This window comes from Rhipicephalus sanguineus, chromosome 4 (assembly GCF_013339695.2).
Source record: "Rhipicephalus sanguineus isolate Rsan-2018 chromosome 4, BIME_Rsan_1.4, whole genome shotgun sequence".
NCBI lineage: Eukaryota > Metazoa > Arthropoda > Arachnida > Ixodida > Ixodidae > Rhipicephalus > Rhipicephalus sanguineus.
Genome location: NC_051179.1, coordinates 179,738,984 through 179,754,137, shown reverse-complemented (window position 1 = coordinate 179,754,137; position 15,154 = coordinate 179,738,984).

Sequence of the window (15,154 nt, the reverse complement as noted above, 5' to 3'; positions counted from 1 at the left end):
TATTTTTTGGGAAGTTGGGAAGCACCCACCACGACATTACTCGTTATTCTGCGGAGAAGCGAGGTACCATCTGTGAGGAATTATGTCCACTTTGTTATTGCGGTGGTTGATGACGAAGAATTATGGCTGATCCCTTTGTAATGGGTTGGAAGCTTTAAACGACCCACTAGTTACGTAATTCATATTGTGTGACGCCCGGTCGTTATTTAACTGTCCCACCACGCTTTATAAGACACGTTAACCGGAGAAACGGAGAGTGAGAGAGAGAAGTAATTAACTTAATTGAGAGCCTGAGGAAATGGATCATGGGAGCCTTATGGACTTCATTGGCAACCAATATAAGTGCACTTGCCAGGAACCCACTACGCTATAAATCATCATAATTTTTGTGAAGTAGGGAACCAGCCACTATGCAATTTTTCGTCATTCTGTGGAGGACCGTGGTACTCGCTAAACACCTGTAAGGCATTATGTTCACTTTGTTGATGCTGTGGCTGATGACGATGAAGAATTATCGTAGAGGCCTTTGTAATGGGCTGGAAGCACTCAACAACCCCTCTCGTTGCGCAATTTGCATTGTGTGATGCCCGCTTGCAGAATTCGCTTTTTTGTTACGCCTGGTTGTTATTTTGCTCTTCTACCACACTACATTACATATGTTAATGTGGTTCCTTCCCGACATGAAGCCTGTATAGGGTCTTTTTGCAACGCAGTTTCAAGCACCGGCATGGCCCTGAAATAGAACGCTGGGCTCCCACGCAGAGGGCCCAGGTTCGAACCTCGTTCCATTCAAGAATTTTTTTCTTATTTCTTTTTTTTTTCTTATTTCGTGCGATAGTGGTTACGGACACCAGCGGCGGCGGCGGACAACTACGGCGCCAAAAACGGCCGGTGAAATGATCTCATAACAGCTTTCGCTGTAAAACATTAAGGCAGCTTCGCATTAGGGGTGCCAAGCCTGAAGAGAGTGCAGAGCTAGGCTGCCTTAATTGTTTCTCTTTAGTTTTCTATTTCTCTTCATGGCGATAGTCTTTCTTCGAATACGAGGTCTGTTAGAAAAGTATCCGACCTTTGGCCGAATAAAAAAACTGACATAACCTGGAGCGTTGGAAGCCTAATCACTGTCAAAGTGATTAGGCTTCCAAGCACCGCTGGGAGAAGTGTGTCCTTGGGACTGCACACACTTCTCCCAGCGGTGCTTCCATTGTTGAAGGCATTCCGAGAAGGCCTCTTTCGGAATGGAGTTTAACTATAAGGCGTCACTGCAGCCATAATGTCCACTCTTGTCTGATATCGTGCTGCTTTCAATGGCCTCTTGATTTTGGGAAACAGCCAGAAGACGCAGGGGCCATATCAGGAGAGCAAGGAGGCTGTTGAACTATATAAGTCTGGTTTTTCGCCAAAATAGTCTGAATCAAGTGCGAAGAATGTGCACGAGCATTGTCGTGATGGATGCGCCAATTTCCTGCTGACCACAACTCCGGTCTCTTGCGCCGCACAGAATCACGTAGGCGACGGAGGACATCCCTGTAGTACTCTTTGGTGATTGTTTGACCATGTGGTGCGTACGTGGCACATCATGAGTGTACTCATGGTGTACCACACCGCGGGAGTCAAAGAAAGCAGTCAGCATCACTTTGACATTGCTGCGCACTTGGCGGGCCTTTTTTGGTCTTGCTGACGTGGAATGCCTCCACTGTGACGACTGTGATTTGGTTTCCGGGTCGTACCCGTACACCCAAGACTCGTCACCAGTGATTATGGTGTTCATGAAATCGGGGTCACTGTTAGTGGAATCCAGCATGTCATGTGAGACTTCAACACGAAGTTGCTTTTGCTGCACCGTGAGCAGCTTCGGCATCAATTTCGCCGAAACTCTCTTCATGGCGAAGCCTTCCGCCATAATGGAATGTGCAGAAAAAGTGCTGATGCCCACCTCTTCCGCAATTTTTCGGATAGTCACACGATGGTCCCGCATCACCACAGCGTTCACTTCGGCAATGATCTGATTATTTCGGCATGTTGATGGCCGACCCGAGCGTGGCTCGCTCTCCACCAATGTGCGGCCGTCTTTAAACCGGTTGTACCACTCCTTAATCTGTGTGCTGGGTGGGCGGCTTTCGTCACCGAAAGCCGTCTGAATCTTCCGAATGGTTTCCACTTTGCAGTCGCCAAGTTTTTGGCAAAATTTGATTCAGTAGCGCTGGTTCAGTCGCTCCGTCATTTTCCTTGCAATGAAAAAACCGACGAGAGCACTGCACACTACCTCACTCAAACTCTGCGTCCAAGCGACTGACGCTATCGGGTGCACGAAGGTTCAAGGTGGGCTGGTGCAAGCGCGCTTTCTTCATATCCTACAGGTGTTTGAAAAAAAAAAATAAGGTCGGATACTTTTCTAACAGACATCGTACTTGAACGCAGAAATTTTGGTCTGTCTGTCTTTCTGTCTCTGTCACACGATTCAGCCACCCGACCAAAGTTTAAGCACTTGCTGAACGCCCAGCCATCTTGAACTGGTAGCTGCGCCCATACTTGTAAACACTGTCGATAAAAAAGCAAATATTACGTACATTGAGGCGCAACATCATACGTAAGTATTAGGTGGTGTGTTCCTTTACTAGAAAATACATTGATACATAATTCTAAATACGCTACTCTTTCTTAGGCTGCGCTGAAAATGCGACGCTATGCACGAAAAAGCCCTCAGCGGACGATATGGCGCTGCCACCTGGCAGTGGCCCTGGGAACAGCATCACGGGTGGCCGCGGATGAGACCACGACTCATGTATAGTGCGGCCGGCAGACGACTATCATCTTTCGACGACATTTGCAGCGAAGCACGCAGATACACGGCTAATTTTAAATGCGAAGCTTTTCTTATCGAACATTTGGCACTTTGAGCGTTTCTATCTACGTATCTATATACGTATCTATCTATCTATCTATCTATCTATCTATCTATCTATCTATCTATCTATCTATCTATCTATCTATCTATCTATCTATCTATCTATCTATCTATCTATCTATCTATCTATCTATCTATCTATCCAGCTATCTATCTAGCCGCCTACGTCTGGGTGCTCTCATGTTCTCCTCCTTAACTTGGTGTAGACCAAAATTGGCATGGGAGGGTAACAGGATTTGACGAATGTGACAGTCGGGTCATGACTCATGACATGAATAACAAGAAAATCCTGTCACGTACGTCGTCAAACCCAACGTTTATAGATACTTTTTCAGTTCCGTATCTCCTCGCGGCGCGCGTACGGAGGAGGCCGCCTGTCGCCGCACCCGCCACCACAGCGCTGCAGTCGCGCTTTGCGCTAGGAGAGCGAGGGTCGTCTGCTAGCGCGAAGGGTTTTGCATGACCCTTTGCATACGGCCGAATGGGAATTGCGCAAACACTGTACTTGGTCTTTACTCCAGTTACTTAACGTTAATTCGACATTTACTTTAATTTGTGCGCGTTATATTGCTCACGAACTTGAAAAGACACGCTTTGCAGGCATCACTTTCGTGCAATGAGCCTTGTGAGGGCAGTCGTCGTGGCACGCCTGCAAAACTTCGCCACGCAGTGCCGTCGGAACGACGAGGAGAAAAGTTTCCTGGCTCTTCTCGAAATTTCTCTTGTAGAGAACATTGTTCCGCAGGCAATACGATGTCAGTCTTCGTGAGAGCGAGCGTGGGACAACGTCAGCTCCATGAAGATAGCGGATGATAGGGAGCAGCTCAGTGTCCTCACGTTGATGCTCAGCCATCCGCACCATGTCGACAAACCAAGAAACGACAATTTCAGTAATTCTAGTGGGTTCATTAACTTGAAAAAATGTGATCTATCCAAGAGCACGGCATATTCCGTGCGTAATAATTTTGCAACTTCGCGTTATGTGACGTTTTCTAAAGCCTTGCACTGTACGAAATGATAATGCGCATTAGTATTGTTTCAAAACGCCAAGCAACATGCATTTTGGTCAATTAATTCCAACATGATGGCATCAATCACAAAAAATATTACATCGTGAAAGCGAACCGAGATTCTTGGTATGCAAAATGAACGGGGAAACTTTTTTATACGCGTACTACATACTGCACAACAGTGTTTGCAGGCAGTAGCATAACCAGGCATATATTCGGGGAGGAGGAGGGGGGGGGGGGGGGGCAATCGTAATTTTTCTATGTTCGTTCGTGTTTTTGTATGAGTGCATGCAAAATCGAAAGATATTAAAGGATGAAGTTTGACCCCCCCCCCCTTCCTGGCTACGCTTCTGTTGGCAGATTTGCTGCCAACTAATTTTTAAAACTTGATTTCTTGCGCTCTCTCTGTGCCCAATTGGTACTGCTGCTTTCCAAGCATTTCGCTTGTGCAAAGAAGTGCATGGGAGTAAATAAAAGTGAAGCCAACGGTGTTTGTCCCTCTCGTTATAGGAGCATTCAGCACAACCCAAAACAGGTCACCAAAAAAATGTGTCCTTGCCAGCGTGCTTGATAGCACGCTGTACCGTACGTGCTTACGTGCAAGCAGTTTCTCTGAAAGGCTACCACTGACACATTCGCGCACAGTGACCAGCATAGACTCATGCGGCAGGGAATCCCGCCTACCAAGGACATCGTATTTGCAGACCTCGCAACGCGTTGTTTTCTTCAATTGGAAAGCCACGTAGCCTGCCAGGTAACGAAAGGCTGTTGCTTTTGGTGATGGTGCACAGTGGTCGCCAGAAGCACCTGAGAGGTCACGGAATGGCATGGACATAAGCTGTTCGCACACTTTGTCTTTCATCGCATATTTCTGGACGAGGGCCTGACGACGCTTTTTTTTTTTTTTTTTTTGCACAGAGGCTTTCAAATGCACTAAGCAAGGTACAAGTGGCTAAACTTGGTCACTACGGTCTATGGTCTTGCATGTTTTGCTGAGCGGTTTATCGGCGCGAGAAATCGCTCGCACCCAGTTTTCAAAAGGCTGCAGATCGGGCGGCGGCGCGAAGAAGTACCGCTTTTCTGGGTTGTGCTTTTGCATCCGCTGGTGCAGCCGGGCACGAAACAAGTTGGCATCGCAAAGCTTGAAAACTGCTTGACTTCCTGTGGCAAGGAATGCTCGGTTGTCTGAATTCACCGAAGTCGTCGAGAGTAACCTCGCGCATGCACAGCCAACACACCCAGGAAAAAACATTCCATGATAGCCCCGCACGCGGCCAAGCAACTACGGGAAAGAACATGTGTGCCCGCGCGCGCGACAGCGCTATTCACGACTGTGGCCCCCTCTCACTGCCTGGGTAAAAGCGGCGGCCGCCTTCGGCGGAGGAGTTACGGAACTGAAAAAGTATCTATAAACGTTGGTCAAACCCTTTCCTCCAGACACGTGTGTCACATAACCATTTACAATGGGCCGCGGTGTACGGGTATGCGCCACAGGTGACTGACAGTTTATATCAACCCAGGAACGGCGAGAACAGACAGTGGTAATTTAAATAAGAGAGCGTTAAGAAAAACTGACATCGGCAGCGTTGACCCGACGAATGGAAAGCATAAACATTACGATGCCAGTAGGAATTGAACCCAAGCATTCTGCGTGGCAATCAGGTATTCTACCACAGAGCCACGGCAGTTCTATGAACTGTTCTGGAAAAACAGCCTATGGAGGTGTAATGTCGGTGCAGCGTAGATTGTGGCTGTGGTGCTGGCTATCTAATTTTACAAGAAAGCAATAAACACTGCATATGTACTCCTACGATAAGGCGTCATATCAGATTAGCGTCTGTGGTTCCAGTCTTGGCTCTGCTTTTATAGCAGTCTAATAAACATTACATTGGTATTCCTATGATTCAGCAAGCCATATTGAAGCATTTCTCGACCCCGGATAGAAAACATTAACGAAAGTTACGTATCATATTCACATGATTGCACCATAAAGTGCACTTAGTTTTGATAATACTAACGTATGTGCTATAACGTGAAGGCTGACGTTACGTCGCACCATAATTTACTCTTTAAACGCCAGTGTTGTCGACAGGCCTGGTAAGCCCACGATGAGCACACAGCTACTACACTTACAACAACACCTTGACCCACCTCGTAACACTTGGCTCAAAGTCGTAAAATGCAGCACAGAAGTATTCGCTGACTGCTTTGCATGAAACTGATTCCCACAACGCGTGGGATCTGCCGATTTTTAGGGGCGAAGCTCCTTAAAGCGGCACCCGTTCGTCCCTCGTAGTCGTAGTGCGTAACCAGTCGTAACGCTAGTACCAGATCTTGACCTCCAAGGTGGTGCCGGTGGGAGATTTTTTCTGTGCGTTGTTGAAGAATAAAAAATTCGCAGCGTGCGCGTTAACTAAAAGCCGAATTCTTCTGTCCCTCATTCCCCATTAGCAGCCATTGGCATGTTCCAATAGGAAACGTTAGTAGAAGTAAAAGTGTAAGTGTTAGCTAAAAGCCGACTTCTTCTGTCTCACATTCCCATTAGCAGCGATTGTTTACCTGCAAGGTAGTGCCTGGTGAGATTTATCCTGTGCGTGATTAAACAATAAAAATTTTGTTCAAAACGCCGTTGATTGATGAAATAAACCAACGAAAGACGCCAGATGTTTTCTAAAAGCAAAACGAAAGAACGCCAGATGTTTCTAAAACGAAAAGACGCCAACTGCTTAACGAAAGACGCCAGATGTTTTCTAAAGCAATGGTTTTCTAAACAATGAAAATTCACAGCGTACATGTAACATGATAGTGAGCTGCAAGTCGTCATAACTCTCATCGAACCTTTAGTATAAACGCGCCCGATCTCACGTCGGTGATACTGGGCAGAATTCACGGAAGATTCATGGTTTACCGATGAACCTCCGCAGCTTGGCCCACTCATCATCATTCACTCCGTGGATATGCTGTGATTTTTTTTCTTTCTCTGTTTCTTTTTCTCTCATCTCTATGTTTTTCTGTCTTTTTTGTTTCTTTTTGTTTGTTTCTCTCTCTCTGTCTTTCAATTTCTTTCTCTCTCTACCTTTCTTTCAATCTTTTTTCCGTCTCTCTATTTCTTTCTTTCTCTTTCTGCATTTCCTTCTGTTTATTTCTCTCTCTTATTCTTTTTAAGCTATAATTTACTCTCTGCCCTCCTCCTTTCCCTCCTACTCACCCTCACTTCCCTTTTCTACCCCCTTGCTATACGATACTATAGAAGGCTATGCTTTAAGAAAGGGAAAATAGACAACCACCCATTTGTAGCACGGAGCCACAAGAAAATCAATAGGGATTTCTCAGAAAAAATTACACCATTTCCCGCTAAAGGGGCCATGAGGCGATGCGAAGCCGGAGCACTTGCACGATCGCGTTCCGTTGGCGTTCGTTGGGCATGCTACCGACCTCGCGTCGTGGAACGCGAAGAGGAACGCTACGCGCGTCTTGTCTCCCTCTAGCCTGGCCGTTAATTCTCACAGGGCGAGGGAGAACGCGGTCGCCAGGCGTGCGAGAGGGGGGCAGCGTAGGAGAGGAAAGAGAGGGGAAGGGAACGCGAATGCGCGGCGTTGCGCAGGAGAGAATTTCGGCATGTCTAGCCCGCGTTTCAGAGGAAGAGTGGAAAGGGGATGGGAGAGGGTAAGTGGAGAGGGGGAGGGGCAAGGGAGGGGAGCGAGGGTAAGTGGAGAGGGGGTAAGATGAGAGGGGGAGGGGAGAGGGGAAGTGGAGAGGGTGAGTGGAGAGGGTATGCGCAGGCGCAGTAAGGGTGGTCACGCCGCACACCACCACCACCAACACCACGAACACCACCACCACCACCGGATTGAACTCCGCTATAAGATACTTCGCATCTAATAAAGCCTCTTAGTTGAGCTAACCAGGAAGCTAGCAACTGGCAGCGCCAGGGCGAATTCATCGACAACTCGAAGCAACTGGACACATATTGAAAATCAGTTCTGCGGAATCCCGCAAGGTGGCGGAAGGGTTACAAATGGATGGTTGTCTATTTTCTCTTTCTTAACCCTTCCGCCACCTTGCGGGATTCCGCAGAACTGATTTTCAAGGCTATGTCACCGCATTGGTCCACGCTTCCGCGGCTGTTTGAGGAACGCATCCTGCGCGCACATCATCGTGATAAAAGGCGCTTAACTTACTTTCGTGTGGAATGATGAACGTAAACTTGCTGCAGGAAAGAATAAACTGGGGATAACCAGGAGAACGTAGCACATATTGCACGTAGTAACTAGCTCATGCATGCTAACGCGTTTGCACTCTTCATATCCTATCTTTTATTTCGTGCATTCGATTTGTTTTACATGGCTGCCTCTGGCGCTCTGCTGTTTCAAGCCATTTATTCATGCGAAGCCGAATGTGTCAGTCGGCGTGGCCGTGGTACCAAAAGTAAAAAATTACTCGCATAACTCGCGTCTCGTTTACTTGGTATACACGAAAATTGGCACAGAGGGGCACGAATGTACGTATGCCCAACACGACTGATAGGTCATGGCATACATGCCATGACCTATCGACATGCAACTTGACATGCTTGCCATTTGCGTAACGACTAACAATAATCATATGGTGTGTGGCGCGCAAACCCGCTTTCTGTATCCAGAAATATAATTCTGACGATGTATGGTCTGACGATTTGTTTTTGTCGGGTTATAAAAAACTTGGTGGTCACCAATATCGATGTCAACATTTTAGAGTTACCCATACATTTTGAAGAACTGACCGCATAAGTAAAATGTATGCGAAAAAATACATAAAAACATGGTCTCTTATGCATTCGCCTTAGATGACTCGAAAACGAAAGCCATCTTTTTCGTCAGTCGATGCATTGATCCTCCCTCGCCTCTCTCCGAAAGCTTTCTTCCGTAGATAACGTGCTTTCGGACTGCCGACAGGATCGGAAGCATTGCAAGCTTTCTGCACCTCACCTGCTTTTACATTGCCTCTGTGATCGGCCCCGATCACGGAGGCAATGTAAAGCGACCGTGTCATGTGATGGTGTCATCATATGACGTCACGTTGAATGACGTCATAGTAACGTCACAAGTTCTGTCGATGTCATCGCGTGATGATATTGTCCATCACTCGTGTTGGCTACGCGAGACGCCGACGGTCAATTTTCGTGTTTGATGAGGCATCTAAGGCTGTACCTTAAAAAAAACAAGACAAATCAAAGTAAATGAAACGATATCAGTGCATCATCGTGTATATGCCTCACTTCATGTTACGAGCGATCGCCCGAAAACAAACGTGATTCTAAGTTCAGAGCAGCTGATTTCACGCGTCTGCGGGACAAAAGAGGCTTGCTTTACCCGTCTGGTTATCTCTTTATACTTATTCAAGAGATGAGCAGACTCGCTATTTAAGTACTCCGGAGCTTCAGCACGAAATTGGGGTGGACGCTATATTGAGGTCATCAGGAAAAAGCAGGAAATTGCGGTCGGGTGCCCTGTTGGCGCGCACTCAACTGCCGCGGAAACAATTGTATTTTATGTAACTACTCGTCCACATCTTTTTGTAAAGTCGCTGAACCGGGTGAATGCTAACCTCCGAGAACCGTGAAAACATCTGAAGTTGAGAATAAGTTGTTTGAAACTGTTTTCATTTCGTATAGTGAAGGCTTGAATCAATGCACGCATCTCGCGCGAACGTTTCATACTGACGTCAGCGATCCAATGCAAAGTGCACTTTTTCTGGCTAGGTACATAAGGGATCTCTGCATTTGAAAAATTTTCTGAAGTGATTGAGATATTACACTTCTATTTGTCGATTTCTTACCGTATTTTCGTTCAGGCAGCTTGTACAGCAAGAATGGGGGCATTTGTAACTTTGTTGCGTGATATCTGGATATTTGTAAAGCAACTTGCCTTTTATGCAAAATCTTGTGGAATAAAGTTAGTTTACCTGGCATTGCTTTTGTTTCAAATGTTTACGCACAGTGAACCTTGTTGTACGCTACCTCAGAAGCAAAAAAAAAAAAAATAAGCCAACAGCATTGCGGTCGTATGGCCGTCTCTACTCTTTTTTTTTTCTTTTTTTTTCCCTTGCGTCTTCCCGGTGTGTTCCGTCCATAATAAAGAGCTAGTGGAGGCTAATGAATTGTCGAATAAAGCAGTGTGCGTATGGCTAGCAAACCAGTGGCGACCATGAGTAAAAAGCTCGTAGTGTGAAGCGGTCACTGCGCGCAAGTATTTCAGCTGACTGCGCGTGCAATTTACTTTTTTTTATTACTCTTAATTCGAGTATGCGTGATGCTATTGCCCGATTACTCGTGCGAATAAGGTTTTTGTTTTCGTTCTTTGCGTGTGCGTGTCCGTTTTGCGCGCTTTTACACACGCACAAACGTTCTCGAACTCTGTGACCGGTACTAGGCCACGCTGATGCCGCTTGACACATGATTTTTTGCATTCTGTTGTTGCCCCAGCACGAACACAACGCTTAAAGATGGATAAACTCCATTGCGCAGCGCATTATAAAAGTTAAGTGGACTTCAAGTGCCCTGTGTGGAAACGCGGCGCAAGGAACTACAGCGCGTAGCAGACGCCCCTCGCTTCCCGCGCACTTCCCGAGCGCGGAAAGCCCACGGGTCCGGCGCAGCAGCGGCGCGGCGCGGGAGTTCACGGCAAAAGGCCCACGCGGGAGCCGGCGCTTTGGACACTCCCCCTATTCTAGGTCACTCTAGTGCAGCTAAGTAATTATATAATGAATGACGAGATGGTGATTTGTAGGGTAACCATTTATTTAGCACCTGTTTGTGTTATCGTTGCACTTGACGGCCACGATCACTGCCTTGTGGTCGGTAAAGTGCACGGTCAGAAGGTCTTCGAGAAGCATGCGGGCGTCACAGTTTCGGGTAAAGACTAGATCAATGCAAGTACCGTGAATGGTTGTGGGGCAGAGTTTGGATGCGGTAGAGGCACATTGCATAGAGTGCTTGGTGCGCATGTACTCGACAAGCCACCGTCCACTCGTCTTTCGCACGTCAACGTTAAAGTCACCAACCAAGACAACGGGGTCAAAGCTTTTGGAGAGCGCACAGACACTTTCCATGGCCGCATCGAGCTGCGTGGCAACGGCGTCTCGGGCGAGGTTGGACGCGAGGTTGGACGCGAGGTACACGGTCACCACAAAGGCTCCGTCTCCGGTGTAGGCACGCAATTCGGCGTTCTCGGCTCATCGTTGACGTTGCTTGGCAGCATGTCGAACACGTATTTCGTGGTCTTCGGCTCGGCGTTGGCGTTTCACAGCAGCTTCCCGAGCACGCAGTTCGGCGTCGGCAGTTCGCCTCAGGCGCTTTCGTTCGGCATCACGCGCTCTTCGCTTCGCAGCCTTGTCTTCCACGTCAGCCATCTCGCGTCAGCGAAAGCCGGCGAACGGGTCGAGAGAGTAGAGCGCGCGCTCCGCTCCATTTATATACGCTTGCGAGTGAGCTAACGGGAGAGTGGGGCGCCCGCCGAGAGGAGAAGCGCCGAAGCACGCGCCTACTCTCGCCCACACTCTCCCACACACGCGAGAGCTCCGCCGAGCTCCCGCGATGCGAGCGCCCGAGCGCGCTCCTCCTCTCCACTCACACTCCGCTGATCCGCCCCATGGAGGAAGGAAAAATAAGGAGAGGCCCTGACGTCACATTCGTGAAGCCTCCACATCGCAAACACCCGCATTGCCTCCTAGCGAAGGAGCCTAGAAACATTTCGCGATTTCCGCCGTGTCGTTTGCAAGCGCATGCGCGATTCGAGCCTTTTTTTTTCGCCGTGCAACGCGGCGCAGTCGATTCACGCATGCTGCTCCTGTGTGTGTGTTCTTTAGGAAAGCTACGCAATGCCCAGCTGTTGCGCATGGTTGCGTATACGCCGTGCAAATCGCGTACACTGCGGAAAGTACCGGGTGTCACTTTTCATGTGTACGTACACGTTCGCTTCATTGCTGATCACTAATGCATGGCATTCGCATGCGAGGCTCTCGGATGTGCGTTCTGTTGCTTCTTACTCATTGTGTCAACTCAGAACACACGTGAACTTTTGTTTTGGGCGTCTGACGCGCCGTACATAACATGCGCCGAAGGCATCGTACGTTTTTAGAAGCTGTGTCGTTCAACGAAAGGGCAATAAACTTATGTTGTTGTTATCGGACTACGTGATGTATGTATTGTGCGTTGTGCGCTCGCTGCGTGCTTGTTGTAGCATGCGTACTGGAATTACAAACTTTACGTACACGATCGCGTATACAATACAGCGGTGTCCTCTTTTCGGCGTGAAGTTACGTCAACTATAGGTTGGCGTTGCGCCGAATTGCTACTACGCTCACTCCATATACACTAACCGCTAATCCGGCAACAGATCGGGAAATTGGGCTACGAGAAATGGAAGGCCTAACGCCCAGCAGAACGCGTAAGTCACTGTTTGGTGAGTTCGAATACGATGATGCAGGGGCTGAGCGTTTTTGATCATGGCACGTACCGGTATTCTGTACTGTTGCACAAAAACGCTCCACGAAGAATTTCAGCACGCAGCGCTCGGGCCTGCCACGCACGAACAGCCTGGTAAACGTCTGCTTGCAACATTTTACTGCGTGCGAACCGCACAATACGCGCTAAGTTTACGCCGGGACTATAAATCTGCGCAGAAGCTAACCACCGCGGAGAGCACGCCGCGGGGCGTCTGCTGTTTTGTTTGCCCCATGCCGGCTTGTTTGCCCCATAAATCTGACGTCACTTCCGCCACACTTTTCGCAATGCATTGAAATACGATATGGCCTCTCCTTATCATTCCTTCCTCCATGATCCGCCCGCACCACCTGCTCCGGTTGCTAAGGGCGAGGTGGAGCGCGCGCGCTCGCAGCTGTTGCTATGGGAGAGGGGGGCGGGAGCGGAGAGATGGCGGACGCCGCACGGCGCCTGACATAGCTCGACTAAGAAATGCATTCGAATTTAAAAAGCAATGTTCAGAGGTTCCCGGACAATATGGAACGCTATGCGCGCTTCTCCCCCCTGCATGAGTGGGCGGACTGTGGCCGGGCTAAAGGGGGGATGCGTGCGCTCGTTTGTTTTCTGCGTGTTCCTAGCGGCCAATGTCAGCGAACTTGGGACGGCGTCTTCGAGCAACGCAGCTCCCTCTAGTCAGTGAACTGTGCCGAATAAGCGCCATCAGGAGAAGCGATGAGACAGGCAGTTGCACTACACCGCGACGTCAGTGGTCGACCATATCGCATCGACGACTTCAGGAAGTCCCAAAAAGATTTGGACACATCAAGTGAGTGGCATCGGGGCATTTCAGATGTCGCACGTGTATTTAGTTATTGAACGTGAAGACCGACGAAGCGAAGAAAACGCTAGCGAAAGCAGGCGTTCTCAAAGTTAAAAACCGGATGTATCTTGCCATATACAAGACATGGCAAGAGGTTAATGTAGCTTGGACTGGCTGGCGTTTGGTGTTACAAGGGAAGCTATTCGACGTGCCTTTTATGCGTTCGGCGACGTCAAGGAGGTGAGCGATGACCGTTGGGGGGTTGAGGAATATGAAGGTGTAGAACCAAGAACACGCATACTACGCTCGCATTTTCGAGAGCGTGTTTCTATGGATCAATTGCCGCATCAAATGCATATTGGAAGCAGTACGGCACTTGTTGTAGTGCCAGGGAGAGCGCCTTTGTGCTTGCGTTACCGAAGTGCGGGGCACATGGGACGCGATTGCAAAGTTCCAAGGTGCAGCGACTGCCACGATTTCGGACATGAGCAAGATGAGTGTACCCGTACGTCCGAGCCGCAGGGCGACGATCTGAGACCCAACAGGATGAAACTCGTCATGGATGATGAAGGATCGGAGCAAGCGTCGGTACCTGCAACACCACAGAATCTATCATCGGATGACGCGGCGGTGGTTAGCAACAGTAACGAACTTTCTACAACCCTTGACACGAGCGCTGAGCGGAGGAAGGAAAATGCAGTAGCCATAAACCTTACTTCTACAACGAGCGGACAGACGTGTCCTGCGCCTGCAGCAGACGCCGCGTCGCAGGAAACAGAGCGCCTGGACATCTCGGCGTCCCAGCCCAAGCTCACTTTGGCATCATTGAACTCGGCTTCACAGCATCCTTGTGGGATAGAAACAGAGAAAACGCAAGCTTTGCTTGGTGATCTGAATACTTCTAGCATGGATTTAGAAGTGGCGTCTTTAAAACACCGTCGCGATTCAGATGACGCTGCTCAAAAGCATGAAATAAAAGTGAAGTCTGAAGTGCAGTGGAGGGAAGAAACAAAACGCTGCCCGACGACTGCCGCGCGAACTATAGGTCCACACCATGTATCCACCTGGACGACGAGAGCCCAACAAGTGAAAGCGCAGGGCTGTTGGACCCGCTCACCGATCTCGTCGCTGAGCGAGTCCCTGAAAGCAGCGACGCTCAACGTGCGAGGGCTTGCTTCTAGCAAGAAGCAGATCCAGCTCTACAGACTTCTCATTGATTATGACCTGGACATTATTGCAGTCCAAGAGACAACAGTGGAGAGCGAGGACGCCACCAAGAGTCTGTTGCGCCGTTTCACCAAACGCTACAGCGCCAGCGTCAGTCATGCAGTTGGTAGATCGGCGGGGTCTGGGATTTTTTGTGCGGAATAGTTCAGGTGCCACTGTCCCGAATGTCACTTCTGATTCATCTGGAAGGTTTGTTTTAGAAGCGAAGCATCTTATAGCGGCGACATGTCCCGCGTTGTCTTCGGCGTCCGCACTCGCACTGCGCATGCGCAACTCTCCTTCCCTCTCTCCAACAGCTGCGCGTTACTCTCTCCACTTCTGTGCTTGCGCTTCTCCTGCGTTCTCGCTTCTGCTCTCGCGACGAATGCGCTACCCTCCTCCTCTAGTCTCCCCTCCTTCAAATGTGAATATAAAGCGGGTAGAGCGCTGCGCGCGTTCAGTGCAGCGCTTGCTTCGGTTGATTCCTCTGAAATGCGAGCTCGACGTGCCGAAATTCTCTCCTGCGCAACGCCGCGATGAGCACCAGTGCATGCGCGTCCCCTTCCCCTCTCTCTCTCCTCTCCTACGCTGCCTCCCTCTCGCGCGCCTGTCGACCGCGTTCGCCGCTCACCCTGTGAGAATTAACGGCCGGGCTAGAGGGAAGACACGACGCGCGTAGCGTTCCTCTTCGCGTTCCACGACACGAGGTCGGTCAACGCCTCCTCTAGAAAGATGACTGCTGCGTGAGT